Below are 27,913 nucleotides of genomic sequence, written 5' to 3' on the forward strand. Positions count from 1 at the left end.
CACCACATTAGTCTGGTAATGCTGGGTGGAAAACTTGAACCTTAAAATACCCGTATCTGTAAAAACAAAAATAATTTTTCATGTTTTTCATGGTGCTGAATGATAAACACACTTCAAATTAACCTTAAAATGGCAGTATTTTATTTTTTTCTTCAAGTCACTGTACCAACACAAAAATCGTTCTCATACAGCAATATGTAAAATGACAAAAATGACAGGTTTAATTTTATTACCAATGCATTGGATCTTTTATTTATTTATTTATTTATTTTAAATCAATGTGCTGCCAAAGTGTGACCAAGACAATAATCACCTTATACAAATCCTAAGTGTTAATACAATGATGCCCAAACAATTGTAAAAACACTGACTTCTTAGTGCAGTTTTACATTTTGCATTAAAAAGCTTATCTAGGAACAATAAGCATTTTTTTGGCATTCTGGCAGTAATCTTATGTATCATTACTGAAAGTCAAGCATGCCACACTACTTCTCCTTTAAAGCAATCCGTGATCAGAGCTGTCTGCAAGCATGAGCTGCCCAGAAGAAATACAGGAAGACATACAAACATAATTTCACTCTTACTGCAGCAAGGAAACAAAGCCAAACCACTTGTAGAGCACCCAAAGGCTTCTTCAAACACTTACTGTACAAGCGATTCGTTATAAATTAATTGCCTGTAAACATCATTGTATCTGCTTTTGAGTAAAGCAGTCCATGTGGCTGTCGCTAAGTTAGAAGCCAAACATTACTGATGTAGTCAGCTACACAAGAATATGGACCACCTTTTATATCCTGCAGAAGCCTCTGTCATCTATTCATGTTTACTGCCACGTGATGCCACACTTGCTGATTCCTTTCTATTTTTGATCATGCTACACAACCTTACCCCAAGTGAAATCGTAGGTGGTCATCAAATAAATTATACAGGCCCCTTATAAAACCTGATATCTCCCCCACGGCATGTCTCATGCCCATATTGGACGTGAAGTAGAAGCACTAGATGTGCTACTTCAATAGATGCCAACCAGCAGGGTCCCCATGCTGATCCCTGTCCACAGCTGAAATAACTGGACCACAGAGCAAGAGAAGAAGGTGACCTGGTCGATGAATCATCATCCATTGCATTGATGGGCAGGTGCATGTGCGTCGCTTACCTGGGGAACACATAGCAACCAGATGCACAATGGGAAGAAGGCAAGCTGGGTAATGTGTACTTGGGAAACCAGGGGATGCTAGGAGACTACAGAAACACAAGGAACTAGGGCAACCAAGGGTAGCGCTCATAGTTGCTGTCCAGAAAGTTAACCCAGCAGGGTCAGGCTAGCTAGCTCTGGGATTGGGCGGACTTGCCTCACAATATCTAGCTTTTCCTTCAAATTCCCCTGTGGAAATGTCTTTCTAAGAAGATCTGCGATCAAATCGATAGCCTCTCCTCCTTCCGCCATTGTGGCCTCAACGATGACGGCTGAAACATATTTTAATAAAAGCTCTAATGCAAAGTTACACTGCCAGAAGCACCGCGGCTGAGGGACAGACATGCCATATAATGAAAAGAATAGGGAATAATTCATTCATTCATATTCATTCATCTTCTGTAACTGTTAGTACTGTGAAGGGTTGCGGGGGGCTGGAGCCTATCCCAGCTGTCATCGGGCAAGTGGCGGAGTACACCCTGGACAGATCGCCAGTCTATCAAAGGGCTAACACATTCACACTCACATGCACTATGGCCAATTTAGAATCAATTAGCCTAACAAGCATGTTAAGAAGCCGGGGTACCCAGAGAGTACCCATGCAGACACAGTGAGAACATGTAAACTCCACACAGAAAGGCCCAGTTGGCCCATGGATCCGAACCTACAACCTTCTAGCTTCACAGCAAGAAGGTTCTAGCTTCACAGCTTCACAGCATCAGCGCTAATTCTGGACTTAACGGGGAATAGCACTATCATAACAAAATATTGGTGAAATGAACGAGTTTCGAGGCAGATAATGTGTTATTTAGAGGCTGCATTGCGGTGCCCCAGTCACTCCCACTAAATCTAAATATCGTCCGAATGACTCCCAATAACACCAAAGTTATATGGGTGAGTAAACGATCGTATTTTATGCAAGAAATAAGGTCCAGGTTGTAAAAAACAGCAGTTCCCCTTCAATCCTGTGCGTCCCTTCTGCACTTTTCTGGCAAACTCTACTCCACCCAAGGACAACCACAACCACAAATATGCAGAAGATGCTGGATTTGATGCCTAGTAATAGCCTTATCCTACTTATAGTGACATGACACATTTTATTGAAATACAGTTGAAAAAAATAAATAAATAAACTAAACATGGTGTATGGTATTGACTTCATGTTTTAATATATCCTTCTCTCAATGCCAAAAACAACTTCTCACTCCTCCCTTTTGATGGATTTATTTTGAGCATAGTAATTTCCCGTGATCCAGTGGTAGGATAGCAAATGATACGTCCCTTAAACTTCGAAATGAAAGTTGATGCTGGATGTGATCCCAGACTTTACCTTCATTAAATCGTTTGTTGGTCAGTCACTCAGTTAAAATTAAAACTGAATCCTGCCTTTCTTCTGTACCTAACATCTTTACGTGGCATTTGTGAGGAACATTTTTGAGGAAAATGTTTGCGGTGTTAAATGATCTGAGCTGGCAATTCTAATTAAACCCTGTTCCCGAGAGATACATAACACTTGTCCAGCGTTGATGGAAAGTCCATCAGCCTGCATCTTATTTCAGCATCATTTGTACCTCCTGTGTAACTATACACCAGTAGCATTTTAAAAGCATCACTGGCAGTGACATTAAACTCAACAGGACACACAGGTTCCTACTATAAAACCCTCTTGATTTATTGGTGCGTATAATCCACAAAGAATGCAATTTTTGCAATACACCATTGGGTATACTGTGGAAATTAGGTGTGTATTCAGTACTTACTGTATTAGCACAGTCACGTGGCAAGGGTCCGATGACAAGCCAAATTAGAGGAAGTTGTTCAGATTAATCTTGGTGTTGTCCTGTTTACACTTCCATGATTAGTGTCACCCGTTAATTGCCAGAAACTCTTCAGACTCAAGATGTGAATGAAGGTGAAACTCGTGAGAGTTATTAAAATAACATTTTATAGGTCTGCTTCATTCACAGACCCTAATTATGAAAGTGGATACTAACTGATTTATTTTTTATTTTTGTGTAGCTACAATGCATGTACCAAGCTCATGTAGCTCCTACCTGAATGCATCATTCTCCAACCTGCCTGTGACGCCTCTTATATTCAATCATTAGACCATTTAAGTCCCCTATAACAAAACTTCCATTGTCACTAACAGTTTTATGCCACTTTGCTACACTAGTATTTTCATTATCAATCTCTCATGTAACATGCATCGTCAATAGTTCGTACTCTTGCTTGTGTCATGATCAGATTCTACATGCATGCTTTAGTCAGATGTATGTACATATGTTTTGTCTTCTCCTCCTCTCCACTCTCCTCTCTCTTTTTCTGTCTCTACCTGGCTGGCCTCAAGCAGATGGTCTCCTCATAAACAGTTTCATCATCAGTAATCAGCTGTGAAAGCAGGAAAACAGGAAAAAAGCAATGTGTCTGAAAAGCCATATATTTATAAATGCATTAAACTCGTATCATCTTGTGCCATGCAAGACACAATGTACCTTTCTGGGAGCTGATCCCAGAGTCTGGTTTGCAGAATAAATCTGATTATGTCTGATAAACATATCGTTTTCTCTCTTGGCCAACGTGGAATGAATACTCCCTCCCGTTACTGTTTATTACCATGCCGTCAGCATGGTAAAATGTGTAATCTAATCTGCAAAATGATTCCAAACTTTACTTTCATATTTGCTTTGAATATAAATTACTAAATAATCCCTTGTCTCTGAAACTAAACGTTTAACATTCCTAACATTGTTTGTGTAGCTGTTATTTATAGTTTTGTCCGAGTTAGCAAATCTTCTTTCATTACATCTCGAGGACTCACAGAGCACCCCTCCAACATCATGCTGGAAGGATCAGCAGTGTGAAATTAGTATCAGATATCTGAGACACGCATACTCTCCAAATATAACCCAGTGACATTCTGATGGTTCTCCAGCATTGAGACTCCTCGATGCTGGCTGTGAAAAAACATCCATGACTGCCTACCATAAATTGTGTCAAAAGAAATCTTTAAATAAATCTTGTATCTATTGGAACAAACCCTTCACAAACCATCCTGTGCCTTCCTGCTATGTAGTATTAAATAAACTGTGTACTTAACACACGTAGTAAATGTTCATGAATTAAGAATGTGAAAATGAAATGGGCATTCAAAACATTAGTATCTTATTTATATATTAACAAATATATTTAAATCACTTTAAATTATAATTTGGGACTATAATATGTATATTTTCCATACTTTCCATTCAGTGTTAGTCATTTATGGACTGGCTATAAAATCATATCTTGAATTTAGGCATCTATTTTTGGACTCTAACATATAACAGATCCTTATTTATAAGGTGGCAAGAAGCTGACAAGAATACTTGTAATGGTATAACTATGGTAAAACCAGCAGCTCTAGACACCTTTATTAATCTCATAAAGGTAAGTGCAGTCAGATTTTTGAGAGATTTTTGTAATTAAATGAAATGAACACATTATGTGCCTGATACTTAAATATTAAGAAAAACAAAAATTGTACTAATTAAATTTAACTACTATACCACCACTAAAGTGAGTCATAACTAATTCCCACAACTTATGTGTACATGTCATATTTTCAGTCTCCATCAACGTGCCACAGTGAGCACAGCACGGACACAGAAGCAAGAACTCGGGTGTCAGGGGAGTTTAGGGAGGCTATGAAAAAGACTTTCATTGGCCTTAAGGTGAGTCTGGAAAAACGTCAGGAATGGAATCTTACATGGAGCTGTAAAGCAACCCTCACCTATGGTCATAAACTGAGTATAAAGTTTTCCAACGTTCCTTCATTCATTTTCTGTAACCGCTTGTCCTCTGGAGGGTTGCAGGGCTGGTCAGGGGCTGGAGCCTATCCCAGCTGTCATTAAGCAAGAGGTGGGGTACACCCTGGACAGGACATCAGTCTATCGCAGGGCTAACGCAGCGAGACAGACACCTTTTCACACTCTGATGCACACCTACAGCCAATTTAGAATCACCAGCTAACCTAATGAGCATGTCTTTGGACAGTGGGAGGAAACCGGAGTATCCGGAGAGAACCCACGCAGACACAGGGAGAACATGCAAACTCCACACAGAAAGGTCAGCCGGATTCAAACCCAGAACCTCTTTGCTATGAGGGATCATTTTTTGGGCTTTCCAGTTAATGACTATAAATTTGCTTTCACAGAAACATCTTCAACTTATAAATCTGGTCATCAGGTCATATGAAGGCTCTGTTCGGCCTTTGTTCTCTCTCTTCCACTCTTAGCCTCTTCCACTCTGGACCCCCAGCTGCTCAGCAGCCGCTGGCTGCCTCCAGTAGCCTGCTAACCAGAGCAGCTACTCGAGGACTTTCCTCACAGCAATGACGCGAGAGCCTGCTGAGGAATCTGCACAAGTTCTATTAGCCAAACAGAAGGTTTGCAGACTGACCCTTCAAACAACAGAAGCCACACGCCCAGTTAGCACCGAGCTGCTAACAAGCTACTTCAAAGGATCTAAAAGGCGTGGCCAGTTTCCGTCCAATGAGTGCCATCAGGACCACACTGCAAAGACTGCCTTTCAGAACTGGAACACCAGCTTGGCCCTTCCACCAGGAACCACCAGCTAAAAGAGCAACACACCAGAGAGCGACTTTTACCCCAAACTGGTATTATGACCTGGGCCTAGTCAAGCTAAGCATAGAACTCTAAACTATGATTTAATGTGATATTTGTTTGTATTGAGTTTTTGTAATCGTTTTGGTCGTACGGTTATTTTATAGTTGGCTCTGCCACATTGTTAAGCTGATATTAGTTAGGTTATGCAACACATCTAATGTATTCAGATCCAATTATTTAATAATAAATAATTATTTTTGATAATTATTCATTATTTATGACAGGCCCAAACCCCAATATATAGTGCCCTTAGTAGGCAGACCAAACAAGTGGTGATTGCATGTTACACCGGCCCTACATGGCTTATTGTACTTAATCGAGGTGTAGATTTAAGTTTAAGTTTTTTAATGCAAAATACAAAACTGCAGTGAGTAAGTATTAAGCTAACTGTGTTGTTGTCTTTGTCTTTATACTAAAATCACCAAAGCAGAATGCATATGTGGTTAAGATTAACAACAACTGACTATGTAAAAACTAAATTGTAGAGAGAAAAGCTGTGGGAAACACCATCCAGACAAAGTATGTGGTGTTTTATGGAATTTGTTATTGAATGTACCCATTAAAGCTTGATAATCAAATTCAATATGCCATATTTTGTCATTTCACATCCTGCTGTAACTGAAGGATTTTTGTGTTGGTACATTTATGCGAAGTAAGGGGTCGTCTTCAGCCATCTTCTGCTTAATTTGCAGAAGGCAGTACATTGAGAGATTGGGGACATATATATATATAGTATATATGGGTGAAAATAAAACAGAATAAGTAATATTCCATAAAGATTGAATAGTTTATTGAACGAACTTTTCGTGGTAAGAGAAGTTTGACAAATAGTTCATATTTTATGAAAACTGTTGAAAGGGTCCTAGAGAATGTTGTCTCTTATTCAGCACTGTCAGACTGCAAAAAGAAAGTAAAACAAAACTACTTGGCACATACGACCAACATTTAAGCCAACTACTGCATGTGGTTATTTTTTATATAACTCTTTTTACATATCCACAACTTCAATGCAGAGAACACATAGTGTAACACGTGATCACATAGGCTAAGTTACCTTTCCAGCATCACGGCTCTTGGCTCTCAGCTTGTTGACCTGGGACTCAGAGATGTCAGCACATTCTTGAGCTTCCTCCAGCTCATGCTGCACCTTTCTCAGTCTGGACAAGTGAGTGTTGGCCTTCTCCTCCTGAGGAGGTTTCACATATATTTTAATTGAAAGGTAATATTGATTTGTTCTACCTTTCCATACGTAAGATCACAAAACATTTCACTTACAGCCTCCTCAGCCTGTCTCTTATAAGCCTTGACTTTGAGCTGCAGATTGTCCACCAGATCCTGAAGACTATTCACATTCTTCTTGTCCTCCTCAGTCTAAGCAAATGACAAATTTGTTTCTGATGAAGTACAGAGACAGAGGCAGCTGTTGATATGTTTTAGGTAAATGAGTAATTACCTGGTGGGTGAGCTCCTTCACTCTCCTCTCATATTTGCGAACTCCTTTTACAGCATCAGCTCCACATCTCTGCTCATTTTCAACTTCAGAATCCAGTTCACGTACCTGTAACCAAGTGACCAGTAAGGTTCATACGTGAGAAAGGTGAATAATCAAACTCATATCAGAAAAAGTGTACTAAAAAGTGTACTGTATATGGTGCATACCCTGGACTCCAGTTTCTGGAGTTGCTTCTTGCCACCCTTCATGGCGAGGTTCTCAGCTTCATCCAGACGGTGCTGCAGGTCCTTGACTGTGACCTCCAGGTTCTTCTTCATCCTCTCCAGGTGAGAGCTGGTGTCCTGCTCCTTCTTCAGCTCCTCAGCCATCATGGCAGCCTGAAATCATGGGCAATGTATAGTAAATGAAAATATTAAAAGTCTTGGCATCAATGATCAAGCATTCTCGTTATCCAAAACTCACATCAGTGACGGACTTCTTGGCTTTCTCCCCAGCATTCCTTGCTTCCTGAACAGCATCATCCACCTCACCCTGAACCTGGACAAGATCAGACTCCAGCTTCTTCATGGTGTTCAGAAGACTGGTGTTCTGAATATAAAGATCAGTCACAATGACTTTGATATTTATTTGTTCATTTAATAGACATTTAAGACATTTTTAAATCACTGAAAACAAACCTGAGAATGAAGCAATCCAACACGCTCGCTAGCATCAACCAACTCCTGCTCAGCCACTTTGCGTCCTCTCTCTGTCTGCTCCAGGGCAGCTCTCAGCTCCTCAATCTCAGCCAGCATCAGACCATTTCTACGCTCCACTATGGCAACCTGCTCCTTCATGTCCTCCTGTCCTCTAACAGCATCATCAAGGTGCAGTTGGGCATCCTAATAACAGAAGAAAACAAAACAGTAAACCTTCTGTAATACTTCTTACTTATTTTGACTAAATGATTCTCAAAGCTTACCTTGAGCTGTCCCTGGACATTCCTCAGTTGTTTCTGGGCCTCAGCAGCCTGCCTGTTAGCATGGCTGAGCTGAATCTCCATCTCATTCAGGTCTCCCTCCATCTTCTTCTTGACTCTCAGGGCATCATTCCTGCTCCTGACTTCAGCATCAAGAGTGCTCTGCATGGAGTCTATCACCCTCTGGCTGTTCCTCTTGATCTGCTCCATCTCCTCGTCCTTCTCTGCCAGTTTCCTGTCAACCTCTCCTTTGACCTGGTTGAGCTCAAGCTGAACACGAAGAATCTTGGCCTCCTCATGCTCCAGAGTGCCCTTAAATAGTCACACACATGAAAAAAGTTACCTTTTGATAAGACACAATACAGGGTTACACATATGGTCTTGTATTCAATCATATGTGTAGTTTATCAAGTGTTAATGAAGATTTTACTTCAGCTTCCTCCAGAGCAGATTGGATTTCAGTCTTCTCAGTCTCCACAGTCTTCTTGGCTTTCTCCAGTTCATGAATACTCTTTCCAGTCTCACCAATCTGTTCAGTCAGGTCAGAGATCTCCTCTACAGAACAAATGAAGATTTGGTTATTAACTTTCCCAAAAGATAGGTTACGTTTGGCATTAATATAGATTTCATGCATACAGTTAAGCTTGATCATTAACTTCTATTGTAAAGGTCAGAAAATAACCCACACTTGAAACTATTTTAATTTTAGAATAGCATACGCTGCAGGTTCTTGTTCTCTCTCTTCATGGTCTCCAAGTGATCCAGAGACTCCTCATAGGAGTTCTTTATCTTGAACAGCTCCGTGCCGAGAGAGCGAGCCTCCTTTTGAGCTCCTTCCAGCTCTGCCTGGCCCTCCTCATACTTTTGTTTCCATTCTGCCAGGACCTAGAAATAGATAGATGAATGCCAATGACTGCTTACCAAGATCAATTTAGGTTTCTCCTGAAATGAGTGCAGTCTTTCTTTCCTGTTACCTTATCAAAGTTCCTCTGCTTCTTGTCCAGGTTGGCAGCCAGAGCATTACCTCTCTCTACATCAATCATGAGGTCCTCCACTTCACCCTGCAGCCTCTGCGTGGTCTTCTCCAAAGAGGCACACTTGCAGTTCACTGCCTCAATGGATTCCTCAACCTCCTGCAGGTGCTGGTCAAGCTTTTTCCTGTGAGGAAGAATTTTTCATTGGTTAAAACCCAAACAGTTTAATTAAAACTCATTTGGTGGTGACATCCAAGTATGTCACCACCACTGAAATTCCTCAGTGCGCTGGAGAGCATCAGTCTCATATTTGCTCCTCCACTGAGCCACTTCACTGTTGGCCTTGGACAATCCTCTCTGCAGCTCAGCTTTGGCCTCCTGCTCCTCCTCAAACTGCTCTCTGAGCAGATCACAGTCATGGCGGGCTGACTGAACAGCATGAGCCAGGGCATTCTTGGCCTGTTGAACATGACATAACATTTTTAACTTACCGATAAGAAGTAAAAGACTGGGTTTCTTCAAACCAGCAGCTGATGATAACATGATGTGTAGGAAAAGGGTATCTTCACTTCCTCCTCAATTAAGCCTCCTCTTAAGCTCCTCTATTTGCTGTGTGAAGGCCTGCTTGCCTCTGGTCAGCTGAGAAACAAGAGCTTCTTTGTCCTCAAGCTGGCGGGAATACTCACCTGAAAATCAATGCTTAAATATGATGTCTATCAAAATGATCATTACTGCTTTTCATTAGTAATTTCAACTATAAGTTACTTGCCCTCTGTGCATTAATGTCATTCAGCTGGCGAACATTCTCATTTTTGGCTATGAGTTCACTCAGTTGATCCTCAACAGTTCTGCACATTTTCTCCAAGTTGCCCTACACAAACAAAAAGTAATTTATCTTGTGCATGTCCACAAATTTAAAGCTACTGTCATGTTTTGTAATGGAAGACAAACCAACCACTCACCTCTGCTTTGGCGCCAGCCTCCATGTTGCTGGAGAGGTCATCAATCTCCATCTTGTATTCACTCTTCTCCTTCTCCAGCCTCTGCTTGACAAGCTGGAGGTTGTCGATCTGCTCTCCCAGCTCTGCAATGCTGTCGGCCTGCTTCTTGCGGAGAGCTGCTGCAGTAGCTATATTGCTGCAGGGTCACGACGCACCTTCTGGAACTCAGCCTCACGCTTCTTGTTCTTCTCAGTCTGAGCTGCTGTTGCTCCACCAGCTTCCTCGAGCCTCTCACTGATCTCCTCAAGCTCCCTGGAGAGGTCAGCTCTCTGCTTCTCTACCTTCGCCCGAGCAGCCCTCTCAGCCTCAATCTCCCCTTCCAGCTACTCAATACGAGCCTTGAATTGGTGTCAACTACATCAAGAATGTTTACAGCAGAAAGGTTTAAAGTGCTGTTTGAAATTCAGTGAGTTTAATATCGATATAAACTATGTTACCTGGAGTTCCTTGATCTTCTTCTGAAGCTGAGCACCAAGAGACTGTTCATCCTCAATCTTGCTGAGGAGCTGGCTGATCTCAAAGTCCTTCCTGGAAAAAGAGAACAAAAACAAAATTCATTTTAACTGGAAAGATTGTACTCAGAGAAACATAATCAAACAAATAAATACATGAATGACAATGTCAGCTATGGTGAAAGTGAAAAGATAACTAGACAGTAACCAAACTAGAGTCTTCAGCATGCTGTAATTGGGTACAATTTGTTCACAATAACACTACACTGCTTGTTTAGCAAATACAATGTTTTTATCATGTTCAGAGTGTGTGATAATTCAACACACCAAAAGCTGAGCCTGATGGTTACATCTCAGGTTTGGCATTTATTTAGGCTAGTCATAACCCATACTATTATACCAATTCATTTTGACCTACTTACAGCACTATGTGGGAAATGATGGCCATTACAGGGACATAACCACTGGTACAAACTTTCAGAGCAATTCATTCAGAAATATAAGACTAAAAAAGCCAAGGTGGGTCAAATTGCTTTTCCAGAACCAAGAGATTAGCGCTGCAAAAAAAAAAAACGTACTTCTTGATTTCCTCATCTGATTGCAGCTTGTCATTCTCCAGATGCATTACGGATTCCTGGGACAGTTTCAGATCTCCCTCAAGCTTCCTCTTGGCTCTCTCAAGGTCCATGCGGAGCTTCTTCTCTTGCTCCAATGAGCCCTCAAGCTATAAAATATCAGTTTAAAACAAAGCTCATTTGTTATAAGCCACAAAAAATATAAATGTATTCAATGTTCAAATGTTTCAAGTAAAAACAGTTGTCTTCTTACATCGTCCACTTGCTGTTCCAGCTTTGTCTTGGCCTTGGTCAGAGTGTTGACTTTGTCTTCCTCTGCCTGGAGGTCATCCAGTGTTTGCTGATGGGCCTCTTGGAGGGCTTTCTTCTCCTTGGTCAACTTGGCAATACTCTCATCTTGAGATGCCATCTCTTCATTTTAATGTCACATAGCAAACTGACATGAAAAAACAAATGAGAAATGAACAAATGATTCAATTCTGTAGATTTAAATGAATGGAACCTTGTTTTCTGTGGCATGTTTCTCCTTCTCCACTTTAGCCAAGGTGAGCTCCAAGTCATCCAAGACCTTCTTCAGCTCAGAGCATTCATCCTCCAACTTCCTCTTCTTGGCAGTCAGCTCAGCATTGATCTCCTCTTCATCCTCCAGTCTCTCAGAGGTCTCTTTGAGTTTTGTCTCGAGCTGGATCTTGCTCTTAATGAGCCCCTCACACCTTTCCTCTGCATCAGAGAGATTCTCAACTTCCTAGAGTACATGTAAAAGAAACAATAAGATACTTTCTATTCTGTTTTCTTGTGTATTTGTTTCTTAAACTACAGTTTAGTATGCATATATACACATACAAACAGAAGATGAAACAAACGCATGGCTTCTTTATGTCTCTCATTTACTGTGTCCAGTCATTTACATGTATGTTACAGATTATAAGTATAATAGCATAGATTGGGTATACTACATTTGATAAAATCACAGTTTTTGTTTCCTACTTACTGATGTCACTTGGAGCTGCAGGTCATTCTTCTCCTGTACCACAGAAACCATCTTCTCCTCCAGTTCCTTCTTCTTGGCCAGAGCAGCAAACAGGTCCGTTTTCATCTTGTCATAGTTCTCCTTCATCTGCTGCAACTCCTTCTCAGTCTCAGCGCTCTTCAGAAGAGGCTTGATTTTGAAGTACAGATTCATCCATGGCCAGTTCTTCACATTCATGAATGAACGGATGTTGTACTGGATGCCGTAGATATCGTCTCTAAAATTAAACAAGACATTATAGTTATGGCAATGGGATCTTGTTATAAGGAGTGGGATTTAAAACAGGTCAGTTGTGTATATTTCATTGTCGTCCTACCTTCTCTCCGTCATCTTAACAAACTCCTTCCTCATGACATATCCTCTGCAGAGAGCCTGAGTCATGGTCACCAGTGTAGCCAGTTTTTCATCTCTCATCTCCTCAAGGCCACCCAGAAGACCAGCTTTGAAGAACACTTATTGCCATCAAGACAAGGAAGTAGGATATACTGGATATATTCATTCATTCATTCATCTTCTGTAACTGCTTGTTCCTGTGAAGGAACAAGGGTTAGGATTATGGTTAGGGCAATTTCGAATCACCATTTAACCTAACTAGCATGTCTTTGGCCAGTAGTATTATGTCCTGTGTTTATATGTGACAGTTTTCCATATGGAAAACTATGTACAAAAAAGGAATTTATATCAGACCTCTGGTGCTTTTTATTACTGCATCCACTAGTGATACCCTATGCCTACTCAGCCTCACCTCTCTTTCTACAGCTGTACTTTCCTAGATATTCTCCCAGCAAAGTCATCTATCCAACATCATATGACAACTCATTGGAAACCACATGATTTCTGTTTATTGTTGACATAGTCCACAGAGACGGGTTTGCATCAAGACCTCAGGTCATTTTTAATGAGTTTAAACTTAGAAAAGCTTCTTTCAGCAGCGGCCACTGTCACAGAGAGAGTTGGAAAAATTCTTAGGGCAATCCACTTGTTGGGATAAATTCCTGTCAGTTTCCTCTCATGCAGGAAAGTCAACAGATCCACGTTGGTCATATTTTTCAATGGCAGGGATGGAATATTGCACACTTCCATTGCAAGTTCAGTGCCATCATTGTCTGTCTGGCTGTCATGTGTCAGAGCAGTGCTCAACCTCTTCTTATTTTTTATGTTAGGGAAGTTGAGGAGCACTCCAAATTTGTCTTTTACATGTCCAAGGTTCTGAAATCTAAACGGACCTCCGAGTCTTTCCATGTTGCCATTTTAAAGAATTCTGCCAAAAGAACACAAAAGGACAGATTCATGTTTGATATGTTGAGACTAAGAAACTGTACTAAACCTGAGCTAGATGTAACACTTATCTCCCATTATAGTGTGTAATATATTTATGCATAATAAGGCTTATGCATAAATACCATTAACTTAATTGAGCATAGTGGACACTTGCTATTTAGGCTGACTGAATGAAAGTACCATCTATTTTTTTGTTTGCTCATTAAATATTCAAATTTTAACTTCCACTACTACTGGACAGGGTTTTCATTCATGCTACTATTACTGTTCAGGCATCTCTTACGTCTTGTTTGTTGACACAGGACTTACTTTGGGTTTTATCCCAGCCTGGATGGCAATGTGTCATCCACTCTATACCAAGATATGTATTATACCTCATCAGATTTTATGTAATGGCACTCAGTCTTAATTTTATTTCAGACATCTGGGATGTGTGCCTGTCTTGCAACTGTATACCAGTGACTTCCACATGCTTCTCCAAAACCACAGTCCGTGCCATGCTGCGTTCCAGTAAGATTCATTTTACAAGTAGGTGACAGACATGTATCTTAACTAAATAGTGAGTAAAGTAAGCTATGCGAATGCATCCGTTTTAAATTAGTGGACACTTGCTCGAAAGCTTTGCTGAAAACATGCCAAACAAATCTCTTACAAATTAAAGCTGAGGTGACATGTTAAATGTCAGAACTGAATGAAGATTTTTATATTTATGGACCTAGATGGAAAATATTTGACCCGTGACTTATTGGACTGTACACCAGTGGCATTTGGGTGTTTCTCCAAAACTCAGATAATAGTATTATTATATTATGTGTATTGGTTCAACAGTTTGGTGTTAAAATTTAAATAATGTGTCAAATTAAAATATGTTTACTGCCATGTTTTCTAAAGTTTATATAGTGTATATTATAGTGTTACTGTTAATGACTTATCATCTTTCATGTCACTCACCATGCTCAGCTCTAGGGCTCTGCAGTGGTGCAGTGAGCTGAGGTCTTTCTGTGCACAGCTTGCATGCCTGCTTTGCTTTTCTACTTTCTAAAGATGTGAATGCTATAGGTTCATTGGTGATTCTGTTGCACACTGGATTGAAGAGACAGCTTGCAGGGATGCTGGCAATCATTAGTGCTGTCGAAGTGATTAAGCAACATATAAAGGCCCCATTGACACGTTCATCTCATAATGCTACAGCTATGCATAGCTAATGATTTACTAGTGTGATTATGACTCATCTGGTACAGGATTAAATGTGACAGAATACGCTACATGAGTGAGACAAAGCATGTATGGCACAACCAACAAATACCAAAGGATTTGGCATTAATCTGGGCGGTGGCTTTATCACAGGTTTTGGCTGTTGGAAGGATTTCCACAGTAACAGGAGACTTTGAATTTATTTAAGCTTCCACCGAGTGCAAGTGGGTCGAGTACTGTGAATACATTTTTGCAGTACATAATCAATATATTTGTCATCCATGGTTAATGTTGTTAGTTGCAGTTTGACAAAATGTTATAATTAAAAGTCAATGTGGGGTATTTCATGATTCAAGTTTTCCTCAGCTTTACCATACTATTATGGTGTACATTGTATTTTGAAATTAGACTTTTAAAGAAAAGCGAGGTTTATTCAATTATCACATCATAAGAAGACAATTCAACAACTTTCATATTTTATGAACTCTGTCAAATGGTTCCCAGAGGATGTTGTCTCTTATTCAGCACTGTCAGACTGCAAAAAATCACAAAGAATACAGTTACTCAACACATATCAGCAACATTTAAGCTAGCTAAGTTGTTATCCTTTATATAAATCTTTTTACATATCAACAACTTCAATGCAGATTAAATAAGGTGAATTATATGAAGAACCCCATTGCACTAATGTCAGATATGTGTAACACGTGATCACATAGGCTAAGTTACCTTTCCAGCATCACGGCTCTTGGTTCTCAGCTTGTTGACCTGGGACTCAGAGATGTCAGCACGTTCTTGAGCTTCCTCCAGTTCATGCTGCACCTTTCTCAGTCTGGACAAGTGAGTGTTGGCCTGCTCCTCCTGTAAAGGGTTCACATATATTTTAATAAAAACAAAGATTTATTTAAGTCATTATTAATTTGTTCCACATTTCCATATGTAAGATCACAAAACATTTCACTTACAGCCTCCTCAGCCTGTCTCTTGTAAGCCTTGACTTTGAGCTGCAGCTTGTCAACCAGATCCTGAAGTCTATTCACATTCTTCTTGTCCTCCTCAGTCTAAGCAAATGACAAATTTGTTCCTGATGAAGTACAGAGACAGAAAAAAGGCAGCTGCTGATATGTTTTAGGTAAATGAGTAATTACCTGGTAGGTGAGCTCCTTCACTCTCCTCTCATATTTGCGGACTCCTTTAACAGCATCAGCTCCACGTCTCTGCTCATTTTCAACTTCAGACTCCAGTTCACGCACCTGTAACAAAGTCACCAATAAGATTTATAAGTTAGAAAGTTGAATAATCAAACTCATAACATAAAAAGTGTACTGTATATGGTGCATACCCTGGACTCCAGTTTCTGGAGTTGCTTCTTGCCACCCTTCATGGCGAGGTTCTCAGCTTCATCCAGACGGTGCTGCAGGTCCTTGACTGTGACCTCCAGGTTCTTCTTCATCCTCTCCAGGTGAGAGCTGGTGTCCTGCTCCTTCTTCAGCTCCTCAGCCATCATGGCAGCCTGAAATAATGAGCAATGTATAGTAGATGATAATATTAAAAGTCTTGGCATCAATGATCAAGCATTCTCGTTATCCAAAACTCACATCAGTGATGGACTTCTTGGCTTTATCCTCAGCATTTCTTGCTTCCTGAACAGCATCATCCACCTCACCCTGAACCTGGACAAGATCAGACTCCAGCTTCTTCTTGGTGTTCAGAAGACTGGTGTTCTGGATATTAAAAACAGTGACAATGAATTTGAGATTCACTTGTTATGTAAAAGAAATATCAATTAGCTTTATAGACGTTGAAGAATTTTTTAATTCACTGAAAACAAACCTGAGAATGAAGCAATCCAACACGCTCACTAGCATCAACCAACTCCTGCTCAGCCACTTTGCGTCCTCTCTCTGTCTGCTCCAGGGCAACTCTCAGCTCCTCAATCTCAGCCAGCATCAGACCATTTCTACGCTCCACCATGGCAACCTGCTCCTTCATGTCCTCCTGTCCTCTGACAGCATCATCAAGGTGCAGTTGGGCATCCTAATAACAGAAGAAAACAAAACAGTAAACCTTCTGTAATACTTCTTACTTATTTTGACTAAATGATTCTCAAAGCTTACCTTGAGCTGTCCCTGGACATTCCTCAGTTGTTTCTGGGCCTCAGCAGCCTGCCTGTTAGCATGGCTGAGCTGAACCTCCATCTCATTCAGGTCACCCTCCATCTTCTTCTTGACTCTCAGGGCATCATTCCTGCTCCTGACTTCAGCATCAAGAGTGCTCTGCATGGAGTCCATCACCCTCTGGCTGTTCCTCTTGATCTGCTCCATCTCCTCGTCCTTCTCTGCCAGTTTCCTGTCAACCTCTCCTTTGACCTGGTTGAGCTCAAGCTGAACACGGAGAATCTTGGCCTCCTCATGCTCCAGAGTGCCCTTAAATAGTCACACACATGAAAAAACTTACCTTTTGATAAGACACAATACAGGATTACACATATGGTCTGCTATTTAATCATATGTGTAGTTTATCAAGTGTTAATGAAGATTTTACTTCAGCTTCCTCCAGAGCAGATTGGATTTCAGTCTTCTCAGTCTCCACAGTCTTCTTGGCTTTCTCCAGTTCATGAATACTCTTTCCAGTCTCACCAATCTGTTCAGTCAGGTCAGAGATCTCCTCTACAGAACAAATGAAGATGTGGTTATTAACCTTCCCATAAGAAGATTATGTTTGGCGGTAATATAGATTTCATGCATACAGTTAAGCTTGATCAGTAACCTCTATTGTAAAGGTCAGAGAATAACCCACACTTGAAACTATTTTAATTTTACTGAGAATAGCATACGCTGCAGGTTCTTGTTCTCTCTCTTCATGGTCTCCAAATGATCCAGAGACTCCTCATAGGAGTTCTTTATCTTGAACAGCTCTGTGCCGAGAGAGCGAGCCTCCTTTTGAGCTCCTTCCAGCTCTGCCTGGCCCTCCTCATACTTTTGTTTCCATTCTGCCAGGACCTAGAAATAGGTAGATGAATGCCAATGATTGGATACCAAGATCAATTTAGGTTTCTCCTGAAACTATGCAATCTTTATTTCCTGTTACCTTATCAAAGTTCCTCTGCTTCTTGTCCAGGTTAGCAGCCAGAGCATTAGCTCTCTCCACATCAATCATGAGGTCCTCCACTTCACCCTGCAGCCTCTGCTTGGTCTTCTCCAAAGAGGCACACTTGGAGTTCACAGCCTCAATGGATTCCTCAGCCTCCTGCAGGCGCTGGGCAAGCTTTTTCCTGTGAGGAAGAATTTTTCATTGGTTAAAACGAAATGGTAAATGGTAAATGGCCTTGCTTTTATATAACGCTTTTCTACCTATTGGTACTCAAAGCGCTTTACAGTCACAGACACATCGACCCATTCGCTCACACAAGCACACACACATTCACACACCAGTGCCACGCACTGGGAGCAACTGGGGGTTCAGTGTCTTGCTCTACCTACTGAGCCACAGCCGCCCAAACAGTTTTATTTAAAACTCATTTAAACAATGAAGTGGTAGTGACATACTTGGATTCCTCCAGCTCCTCAGTGCGCTGGATAGCATCAGTCTCATATTTGCTCCTCCACTGAGCCACCTCACTGTTAGCCTTGGACATTCCTCTCTGCAGCTCAGCCTTGGCCTCCTGCTCCTCCTCAAACTGCTCTCTGAGCAGATCACAGTCATGGCGGGCTGACTGAACAGCATGAGCCAGGGCATTCTTGGCCTGTTGAACAAAACATAACATTTTTAACTTGCCAATAAGAAGGAAAAGACTGGGTTTCTTCAAACCAGCCACTGATATAACATAATAATATGATGTGTAGGAAAAGGGTACCTTCACTTCCTCCTCAATGTGCCTCTTAAGCTCCTCTATTTGCTGAGTGAAGGCCTGCTTGCCTCTGGTCAGCTGAGAAACAAGAGCTTCTTTCTCCTCAAGCTGGCGGGAATACTCACCTGAATATCAATGTTTAAATATGATGTCAAATAAAATGATCATTATTGGTTTTCATTAGTGATTTTAAATATAAGTCACTTACCATTCTCTGTCTGAAGTCTTGCCCTCTGTGCATTAATGTCATTCAGCTGGCGAACATTCTCATCATTTTTGGCTTTGAGTTCACTCAGTTGGTCCTCAACAGTTCTACACAGTTTCTCCAAGTTGCCCTACACGAACAAAAAGTAATTTATCTTGTGCATGTTCACAAATGTAAAGCTACTGTCATGTTTTGTAATGGAAGACAAACCAACCACTCACCTTTGCTTTGGCAACAGCCTCCATGTTGCTGGAGAGGTCATCAATCTCCATCTTGTATTCACTCTTCTCCTTCTCCAGCTTCTGCTTGACACGCTGGAGGTTGTCGATCTGCTCTCCCAGCTCTGCGACGCTGTCGGCCTGCTTCTTGCGGAGAGCTGCTGCAGTAGCTTCATGCTGCAGGGTTGACTCCTCAAGGTCACGACGCACCTTCTGGAACTCAGCCTCACGCTTCTTGTTCATCTCAATCTGAGCTGCTGTTGCTCCACCAGCTTCCTCGAGCCTCTCACTGATCTCTTCAAGCTCCCTGGAGAGGTCAGCTCTCTGTTTCTCTACCTTCGCCCGAGCAGCCCTCTCAGCCTCAATCTCCTCTTCCAGCTCCTCAATACGAGCCTTGAATTTGTGTCAACAACATCAAGAAGGTTTACAGCAGAAAGGTTTAAAGTGCTGTTTGAAATTCAGTGAGTTTAATATCGATATAAACTATCTTACCTGGAGTTCCTTGATCTTCTTCTGAAGCTGAGCACCAAGAGACTGTTCATCCTCAATCTTGCTGAGGAGCTGGCTAATCTCAAAGTCCTTCCTGGAAAAAGAGAACAAAAACAAAATTCATTTTAACTGGAAAGATTGTACTCAGAGAAACATAATCAAACAAATAAATACATGAATGATGATGTCAGCTATGGTGAAAGTGAAAAGATAACGAGACAGTAACCAAACTAGAGTATTCAGCATGCTGTAATTGGGTACAATTTGTTCACAATAACACTACACTGCTTGTTTAGCAAATACAAACTTTTTACCATGTTCAGAGTGTGTGATAATTCAGCACACCAAAAGCTGAGGCTGATGGTTACATCAGGTTTGGCATGTATTTAGGCTAGTCGTAACCCATACTATTATACCAATTCATTTTGACCTACTTACAGCACTATGTGGGAAATGATGGCCATTACAGGGACATAACCATTGGTATAAAATTTCAGAGCAATTCAGAAATATTAGACTAAAAAAGCCAAGGTGGATCAAATTGCTTTTCCAGAAACAAAAAAACGTACTTCTTGATTTTCTCATCTGATTGCTGCTTGTCATTCTCCAGATCCATTACGGATTCCTGGGACAGTTTCAGATCTCCCTCAAGCTTCCTCTTGGCTCTCTCAAGGTCCATGCGGAGCTTCTTCTCTTGCTCCAAAGAGCCCTCAAGCTATAAAATACCAGTTTAAAACAAAGCTGATTTGTTATAAGCCACAAAAAATATAAATGTATTCAATGTGCAAATGTTTCAAGTAAAAACAGTTGTCTTCTTACATCGTCCACTTGCTGTTCCAGCTTTGTCTTGGCCTTGGTCAGAGTGTTGACTTTGTCTTCCTCTGCCTGGAGGTCATCCAGTGTTTGCTGATGGGCCTCTTGGAGGGCTTTCTTCTCCTTGGTCAACTTGGCAATACTCTCATCTTGAGATGCCATCTCTTCTGTCAGGTTTTTCACCTAACGTTGTCGAAAGAGGCACATTTTAATGTCACATAGCAAACTGACATAAAAAACTAATGAGAAGTGAACAAATGATTCAATTCTGTAGATTTAAATGAATGGAACCTTGTTTTCTGTGGCATGTTTCTCCTTCTCCACTTTAGCCAAGGTGAGCTCCAAGTCATCAATGTCCTTCTTCAGCTCAGAGCATTCATCCTCCAACTTTCTCTTCTTGGCAGTCAGCTCAGCATTGATCTCCTCTTCATCCTCCAGTCTCTCAGTGGTCTCTTTGAGTTTTGCCTCGAGCTGGATCTTGCTCTTAATGAGCCCCTCACACCTTTCCTCTGCATCAGAGAGATTATCTACTTCCTAGAGTACATGTAAAAGAAACAATGAGATACTTTCTTGTGTATTTGTTTAGTTAAACCACAGTTTAGTATGCATATATACACATACAAACAGAAGATGAAACAAACGCATGGCTTCTTTATGTCTCTCATTTACTGTGTCCAGTCATTAAAATGTATGTTACAGATTATAAGTATAAAAGCATAGATTGGGTATACTACATTTGACAAAATCACAGTTTTTGTTTCCTCCTTACTGATGTCACTTGGAGCTGCAGGTCATTCTTCTCCTGTATCAGAGAAACCATCTTCTCCTCCAGTTCCTTCTTCTTGGCCAGAGCAGCAGCCAGGTCCGTTTTCATCTTGTCATAGTTCTCCTTCATCTGCTGCAACTCCTTCTCAGTCTCAGCACTCTTTAGAAGAGGCTTGATTTTGAAGTACAGATTCATCCATGGCCAGTTCTTCACATTCATGAATGAACGGACGTTGTACTGGATGCCGTAGATAGCGTCTCTAAAATTAAATAAGATGTTATAGTTATGGCAGTGGGATCTTGTCATAAGGAGGGAGATTTAAAAGAGGTCAGTTGTGTATATTTCATTGTAGTCCTACCTTCTCGCCGTCATCTTAACAAACTCCTTCCTCATGACATATCCTCTGGCGAGAGCCTGAGTCATGGTCACCAGTGCAGCCAGTTTTTCATCTCTCATCTCCTCAAGAGTACCCAGAAGACCAGCTTTGAAGAACACCTATTCTCATCAAGACAAGGAAATAGGATTAAAACTACTGGATATAAAAAATTTAAAACATAATCTATTGACACTATCCCATAGATGGTACCTTTGTGTGCCCGAGCATGTACTGAGTGTGGTCAATGTCAATGGAGCCAAGTAGCTTCTCAGAGGCTTTCTTGTTGTCAATGAACTGTCCCTCAGGGATGACACTGGCGTTCAATACTTTGTATCTGGAAGAAAAAGTATGTTATTGGTGAGATTTTTGTATCCAATCTATACCATCACATTAGCTCGAAAAACACAGTTACCTCTGCTTGAAGTCACCATAGAGGATTCTGCTGGGGAAGCCCTTTCTGCAGATTCTGATACCCTCCAGCACACCATTACACCTCAGCTGGTGGATAACCAAGAAATTCTCCATAAGACCTGAGGGATGTAAATTCATATAGATGAAAATATTACTACTACCACTGTGTAGCATTCAGTGTAAATAGTGAGACTGGGGTTTTCTCACCTGGGGTCTTTGATTCATTGGGAATCAGGCAACGGACAAAGTGAGGATGAGTGCTCCTTAGGTTGGACATCAGCTTGCCCAAGTTCTCCTGTGGATAAGCATCATCACATAATAGGTCAACATTTTTATTACATGAAGTGTTGAATTTTTTTCCAAAAAATATGAATAATATGGTATACATACCCTGAAAACAGCAGACACTGTCTGGAAGGAACCACCCTTCTTCTTACCACCCTTCTTGCCACTAGCAGCAGCCTCTGTTTTCAAAAACAATCAATTTCATGAGTGAATAAATAATAGGAGTATTTTCAGGTGTCCACTTTATGGTGGTGTATCAATTTATTATCATAGAGCAGTAATCAGCTTCTTTCTAGTCCTGCGACTGATGCAATTTCATAAAAATGCACCTTAACATCAAAACTTCATTCATTCATTCATTCATTCACTTTCTATAACCACTTGTCCTCCAGAAGGTTGCGGGGGGCTGGAGCCCATCCCAGCTGTCATTGGAGATACACCCTGGACAGGTCACCAGTCCATCGCAGGGCTCACATAGATAGAAAGACGACCATTCACACTCACATGCACACTTACAGCCAGTTTAGAACATCAAAACTTCACTTATCGTAATTACTTCCCTATATGTCACTATGTGGTTCATTTATTTGTACCAACTCTGCTCATTGTTATTTCTTACCGTCAGCTGCACCATGGGTGGCATATAGGAAGCACAGTAGTTTGTTTGAAGCCTTCTGGTAGAGCTGAACAACCGAGTCATTCAGTGGGTCCTTGTTCTTGTCCAGCCAGCCAGTGATATTGTAGTCTACCGTACCAGCATAGTGAACCAGGGAGAAGTGAGCCTCAGCCTTGCCCTTTCCAGGCTTTGGCTTCTCAAAGGCCTTAGTCTTGCCAAGATGCTGGTCATGCAGCTTGTTCTTGAAAGATGTGTCGGAGGCCTTGGGGAACATGCACTCCTCTTCAAGGATGGAGAAAATGCCCATTGGCTGAAGGGAAATTTGGTCATATTTTAAAGAATCAATCATTTCGGAGTCAGTGAAAACACATGATTCAAGCTCTACATGACAGATTGGTCTTACCTTCTCAATAAGCTCAATGCAGGCAGCCAAGTCCATGCCAAAGTCAATGAACACCCAGTTAATGCCTTCTTTCTTGTACTCCTCTTGTTCCAGTACAAACATGTGGTGGTTGAAGAACTGTTGCAGTTTCTCATTTGTGAAGTTGATGCAGAGCTGCTCCAAGCTGTTGTACTGTAATGACAATAAGGTATTTCATTTCATGACCAAATTGTGTTGAACTTGATAACGATAGTGTTTTTTTTCAGCTACTCACGTCAAAGATCTCAAATCCAGCGATATCCAACACGCCAATGAAGGACTGTCTGGCCTGCTTTGTGTCCAACATCTCATTGATACGGACGACCATCCACAAGAACATTTTCTCATAGACAGACTTGCACAGAGCACTGACAGCATTGTTGACCTATAAGAACAGACTTTATGACTTGATCTTTTTTTTTTCAAATAACATGTTGATCTAAAAATGCTTTTTTTCTGAAACATAAAGTTTTCTATTCATTACCTGTGGGACGGTCTGACCTTTGGTGACCATCTCATTTCCAACTTTGACTTTTGGGTAGCACAGAGCCTTCAACATATCAGCTGAGTTCAGACCCATGAGGTAGGCGATTTTATCAGCCACTGAAGGAAAAAAACAGAATACTTACTAAATACCACGTTATTAACCACAGTAGTAAACTTGTATGAAGAGAATGGTATTATTTTTTAAGTACCCTCAGTGCCATCAGGCTCAGCCTGCTCCTCACGCTGCTTCTGCTTGAATTTCATGTTGCCGTGATGCATCACAGCTCCAGTCAGCTTGTAGATGCCGAATTTCTCCTCACCACTGAAGCCCAAGATGTCAATGGCGGTCTGCATTTCAAATAAAATTAAAAAATCAATACAAATGATAATTGTTTTTTAGATAATTGTTTTTTGGATTATTATTGTTACATTATCAGAAGAAACACGAATTGACTCTTTACATCTGTAGCAATGAACTCCTCAACATCATCGATGCTCTTGACAGTGATTTCCCCCTGACTGATCATTGGATAGTCGTAGGGGTTGGTGGTGATCAGAAGAGCCTCTGGAAGAGCAGAAATTAAATCCATGAGATTTTCTGTTGATATTGTTCCAACTTATTTCATCCATGTTTCCAGTGGTCTACTAACATACCCAGAAGTTCAGGCTGATGGCCTGTCATCAGCTGATAGAAGATATGGTAGCTCCTCTCAGCAGACAACTGGAAGGTGACACGAGACTTCTCCAGCAGATCTATCGATATATTTGAGATAGAAAGAACATAGATCAAACAATGGAGGACACTACATTTGTACACTACTAATAACTACAGCTACAAAAGGTAAATAATTCAAACTTACATGTTTCAATATCAGCTGAAGCTAGCTTTCCAGAGGAACCAAAGTGGATCCTGATGAATTTACCCTAGATAGTAAGATCCTTGTTAGCATGACCTTACATGATAAGAAGTAAAAAAGTCTCAGAGTATTTCCTTAATGTGATCACTTACAAAACGGGAGGAATTGTCATTCCTCACAGTCTTGGCGTTACCGTAGGACTCCAGCAGAGGGTTGGCTGCTACGATTTGGTCCTCAAGGGAGCCCTGTAAGAGGAAATTGTGGTTACATGTGCTTGGTACATTCATGTAAACTTCCCTCGGACAAATTGTTTCTTGTTAATCAATTAAATTTACCTGTATTTTGCCAGCGGGTGCATCGGCTTTCTTGGCTCCAAGAGCTGCAATTGTTGCAAAGTACTGGATGACACGTTTGGTGTTGACAGTCTTTCCTGCACCAGATTCTCCGCTGGGGTATAAGAGACACATTGTCAAGTTTCAGCTGCATTATCATAATGTTTCTAAACATTTAGAACACCAGTTTGTGTAATACTCACGTAATCAGGATAGACTGGTTGTCACGATCTAAAATACAAACATACATGCTTCAGATGAATCTTGGTTTCATTGTTCCTTCGATAATCTTCTATTTCAATTAATTTTGGCTTCTTCTTCTTCTTGTAACTTGGAACTTACCAGTGAGCATGGCCTGATAGGCATTGTCAGAGATGGAGAAGATGTGGGGTGGAGCCTCAATCCTCTTCTTGCCTCTGTATCCGGACACAACTATAGCATCGTACACAGGAAGCCACTTGTAGGGATTCACAACAACACAGAACAGGCCGGAGTAGGTCTGTAAAGAGAAGCAAATTCCTGATCAATATCACCATGTCCACATTTTACATCTGCTGGTACTTTTTTTCAGATTGTAGAATAATGAAAGCACCACTGACAAGTGTTTGTTTGATGATCTGTATGTTAATTCTATAGGAAACTCACGTAGATCATCCATGAAGCATAACGCTCTTTGAGGTTATACAACACACAAGGCTCATTGAGGTGGGTCATCATGACCATGTCCTCAATTTTATCATACTTTGGAGGGTTCCTGGCATGGATGTCTTCTTCTTTAACTGTTACAGTCTGAAAAAGAAATTTAGTTAAGTTCATTGAATAGTTTGTTGAGGAACAAATCACTGACTGAATGCTTACCAATACATATTAGATAAATAATCATGGAAACTACTCATGATCCTACATTCAAAGAGTTTTTGAAATCAACTTAAATGTTAATGTTAAGAAAGTGAAGAATTATGAATCACACCTTTCCAGTATCAGTCTCCACGGTGGCTTTGCCACCCTCAAGCTTCACCAGTTTACCCTTGAGATACATCTCATCAACATCAACCACAAAGTAGGCGGTTTTGGCATCAAAAGGAGTGTTTTGTGCCTCAATCCTCTCTTTCTCTGGCTTCCGGAGGTAAATGGCCGCCGGGCCATAGGCCTCCATCTCTGCGTCTGTGCTCATGATGGCACTTTAGTCGAGACTGAAACGTCCAGAAGGATGCAGAATAGAGTTACCAGATCAACTTGGCATAGTCATTGCTTTATATCCATGATAGCCATGAAAAAGACATGATTCATTGGTAGTGACATTTTACCTCAGCTCGTTCTCAAAAGTAAGGAGCGCTGAAGTCTCTTTTGGAGTTTCAAGATGCTGTGAAAAGATATTTCATCCTAAATGTGATTTACTTTCAGTTTATATTTGTCAACTTTTAATTTCAGCTGCTGTAATTAGGTTAATGTGAGAATGGCTTCAAAGCAAAGAATTTAAACTGTATTAATCAGAATCATCTCATTTCAAATCGCTTCCGTTCCTTCACCTGCCTCATACAACCAGAGATACAGGTGGCCTTTCACTTAATGATAATTTGTATAACTTACAACTTCTAACTTATACATTATCCTATAATTCAACAAAAATGGTTTCTTAAAAGAAATGGCTTTACTACACAACTGTAAAAATGTTTCAGGAAAATGTCTCGTCCATTGTAATAATTTCACCTGTATGACATGCATGTGAAGCGTTCTTTGCCAAAGACATTGTAGACAATATGCACAAGTTGTAAGGCAAACAAACATTAACTTTATTAAATAAGAGGTCACACAGAGGAGAGAGTGATGCACTTACCTGTGCTGTGATGTTATCAGTCCATGCAGTAGTCAAGTGCTGCCTCTTTTATAGATGGTGGGGGTGCCTGGTCAGCACCAGCCACTCACCCAGTTTGGTCATGTCCCACATCCTGTTGCTGATGTTTATGGAAGTGTGATGCATAATTATTTGTGACTAAAATCAAAGAAAGAAATACAAGATGAATGCTGAAGTTATAACAAATAATTTAATTTGATGGAAAACATGGATGTGACCATAAATGTAGGTGTTCAATTTTAAAATTAATGTTTGCACCATGCTTATTAACAGGGACTTAAAGGAAGAAGCTAATCTACATTGGGTAACACTTTCAGAAATTGCAGAACAGAAGAAACAGCAGACACAATACACTAACCCAGACATGTTTCTAAAAACATTTCATTATAAAGGAGCTTGATTAAGATAGAGAAAAAGTTTATGTATGTATAGCTACCTTAGGCTATCCTAAATAGTTAAAGGTTTTATATATATATATGACTGTAATAACTATAATTGTTTATTTAAGAGACATTACTGTGTGGACATGCTTTGAACATCAATGCATTTTTTAAAATTTTGGGCAGCACAAGAGGTTGGTTATGGAAAGTCTCCCAAATTCCTTTGGTATTCCATTACAGGACAGTTGAACATTTGAGATCTCTGAAATGAAATAAAGTTCACCCCTGAAATGACATTAACATCAGAGTCGCCAACACATATTCATTAAATCATAATTTACATACCAAATATAAATTTAGAGGCTGTACTAATGCTGAATCTAATTAGAAGAACAGTTATTAATAACATCAATAATACCATTTTCAGCAAAACTCTCAAAGTCACTTTAAAAACACTATATTTCATAGGGATTAAATAACATTAAGGTGTTTTCGGGTAATGTCACATGCCTGGAGCTTAGTTTTAGAAATGCACCAGTCATGCAAATGTTTGTGGTCTACAGTTAGAGGACACTGGCAGACATCATGGTCTCACAACAACAATTAAAGATGAGATATATCCATATAAGTCCGATGTCCTATTATATCACTCTGTATATGGGCATGAAAACAGTTGCCAACCTATCTGAGATCAGGACCAAAATAATTTCCACACAAGGCAAAATGAACTTCATCCAGCAGCTACATTCGATAGGAGGTGACATCTGTTAAAG

At 40.5% G+C, this 27,913-nt stretch overlaps 2 pseudogenes across 2 annotated transcripts; both read right to left on the reverse strand.

Moving 5' to 3' along the window:
* Positions 1 to 6,666: 6,666 nt before the first annotated feature.
* On the reverse strand, positions 6,667 to 12,686 carry LOC311488801 (myosin heavy chain, fast skeletal muscle-like; annotated as a pseudogene). Its single transcript has 18 exons — positions 12,622 to 12,686; positions 12,247 to 12,561; positions 12,139 to 12,157; positions 11,769 to 12,020; positions 11,529 to 11,687; positions 11,279 to 11,424; positions 10,686 to 10,776; positions 10,195 to 10,571; positions 10,013 to 10,118; positions 9,516 to 9,819; positions 9,224 to 9,431; positions 8,993 to 9,158; positions 8,704 to 8,828; positions 7,993 to 8,585; positions 7,778 to 7,903; positions 7,486 to 7,692; positions 7,316 to 7,420; positions 6,667 to 7,233 (listed from the first exon to the last, which is right to left on the reverse strand). The product of its transcript is annotated as a myosin heavy chain, fast skeletal muscle-like (transcript).
* Positions 12,376 to 26,965, reverse strand: LOC311487783 (myosin heavy chain, fast skeletal muscle-like; annotated as a pseudogene). The gene is made up of 37 exons (XR_014699935.1): positions 25,876 to 26,965; positions 25,551 to 25,694; positions 25,248 to 25,404; positions 25,109 to 25,136; positions 24,909 to 25,020; positions 24,726 to 24,818; positions 24,577 to 24,640; positions 23,926 to 24,469; positions 23,715 to 23,833; positions 23,466 to 23,615; positions 23,213 to 23,383; positions 22,813 to 23,119; positions 22,299 to 22,372; positions 22,116 to 22,203; positions 21,910 to 22,027; positions 21,708 to 21,831; positions 21,480 to 21,616; positions 21,125 to 21,380; positions 20,647 to 20,889; positions 20,362 to 20,538; positions 20,112 to 20,257; positions 19,546 to 19,636; positions 19,057 to 19,446; positions 18,839 to 18,965; positions 18,637 to 18,755; positions 18,329 to 18,525; positions 17,871 to 18,054; positions 17,617 to 17,782; positions 17,325 to 17,449; positions 16,898 to 17,206; positions 16,614 to 16,817; positions 16,379 to 16,504; positions 16,123 to 16,293; positions 15,929 to 16,033; positions 15,746 to 15,841; positions 15,510 to 15,641; positions 12,376 to 15,315 (listed from the first exon to the last, which is right to left on the reverse strand). The product of XR_014699935.1 is annotated as a myosin heavy chain, fast skeletal muscle-like (transcript).
* Positions 26,966 to 27,913: the final 948 nt, after the last annotated feature.

Source organism: Chelon labrosus, assembly GCF_963514085.1.
Source record: "Chelon labrosus genome assembly, chromosome: 5".
NCBI classification, from domain to species: Eukaryota; Metazoa; Chordata; class Actinopteri; order Mugiliformes; family Mugilidae; genus Chelon; species Chelon labrosus.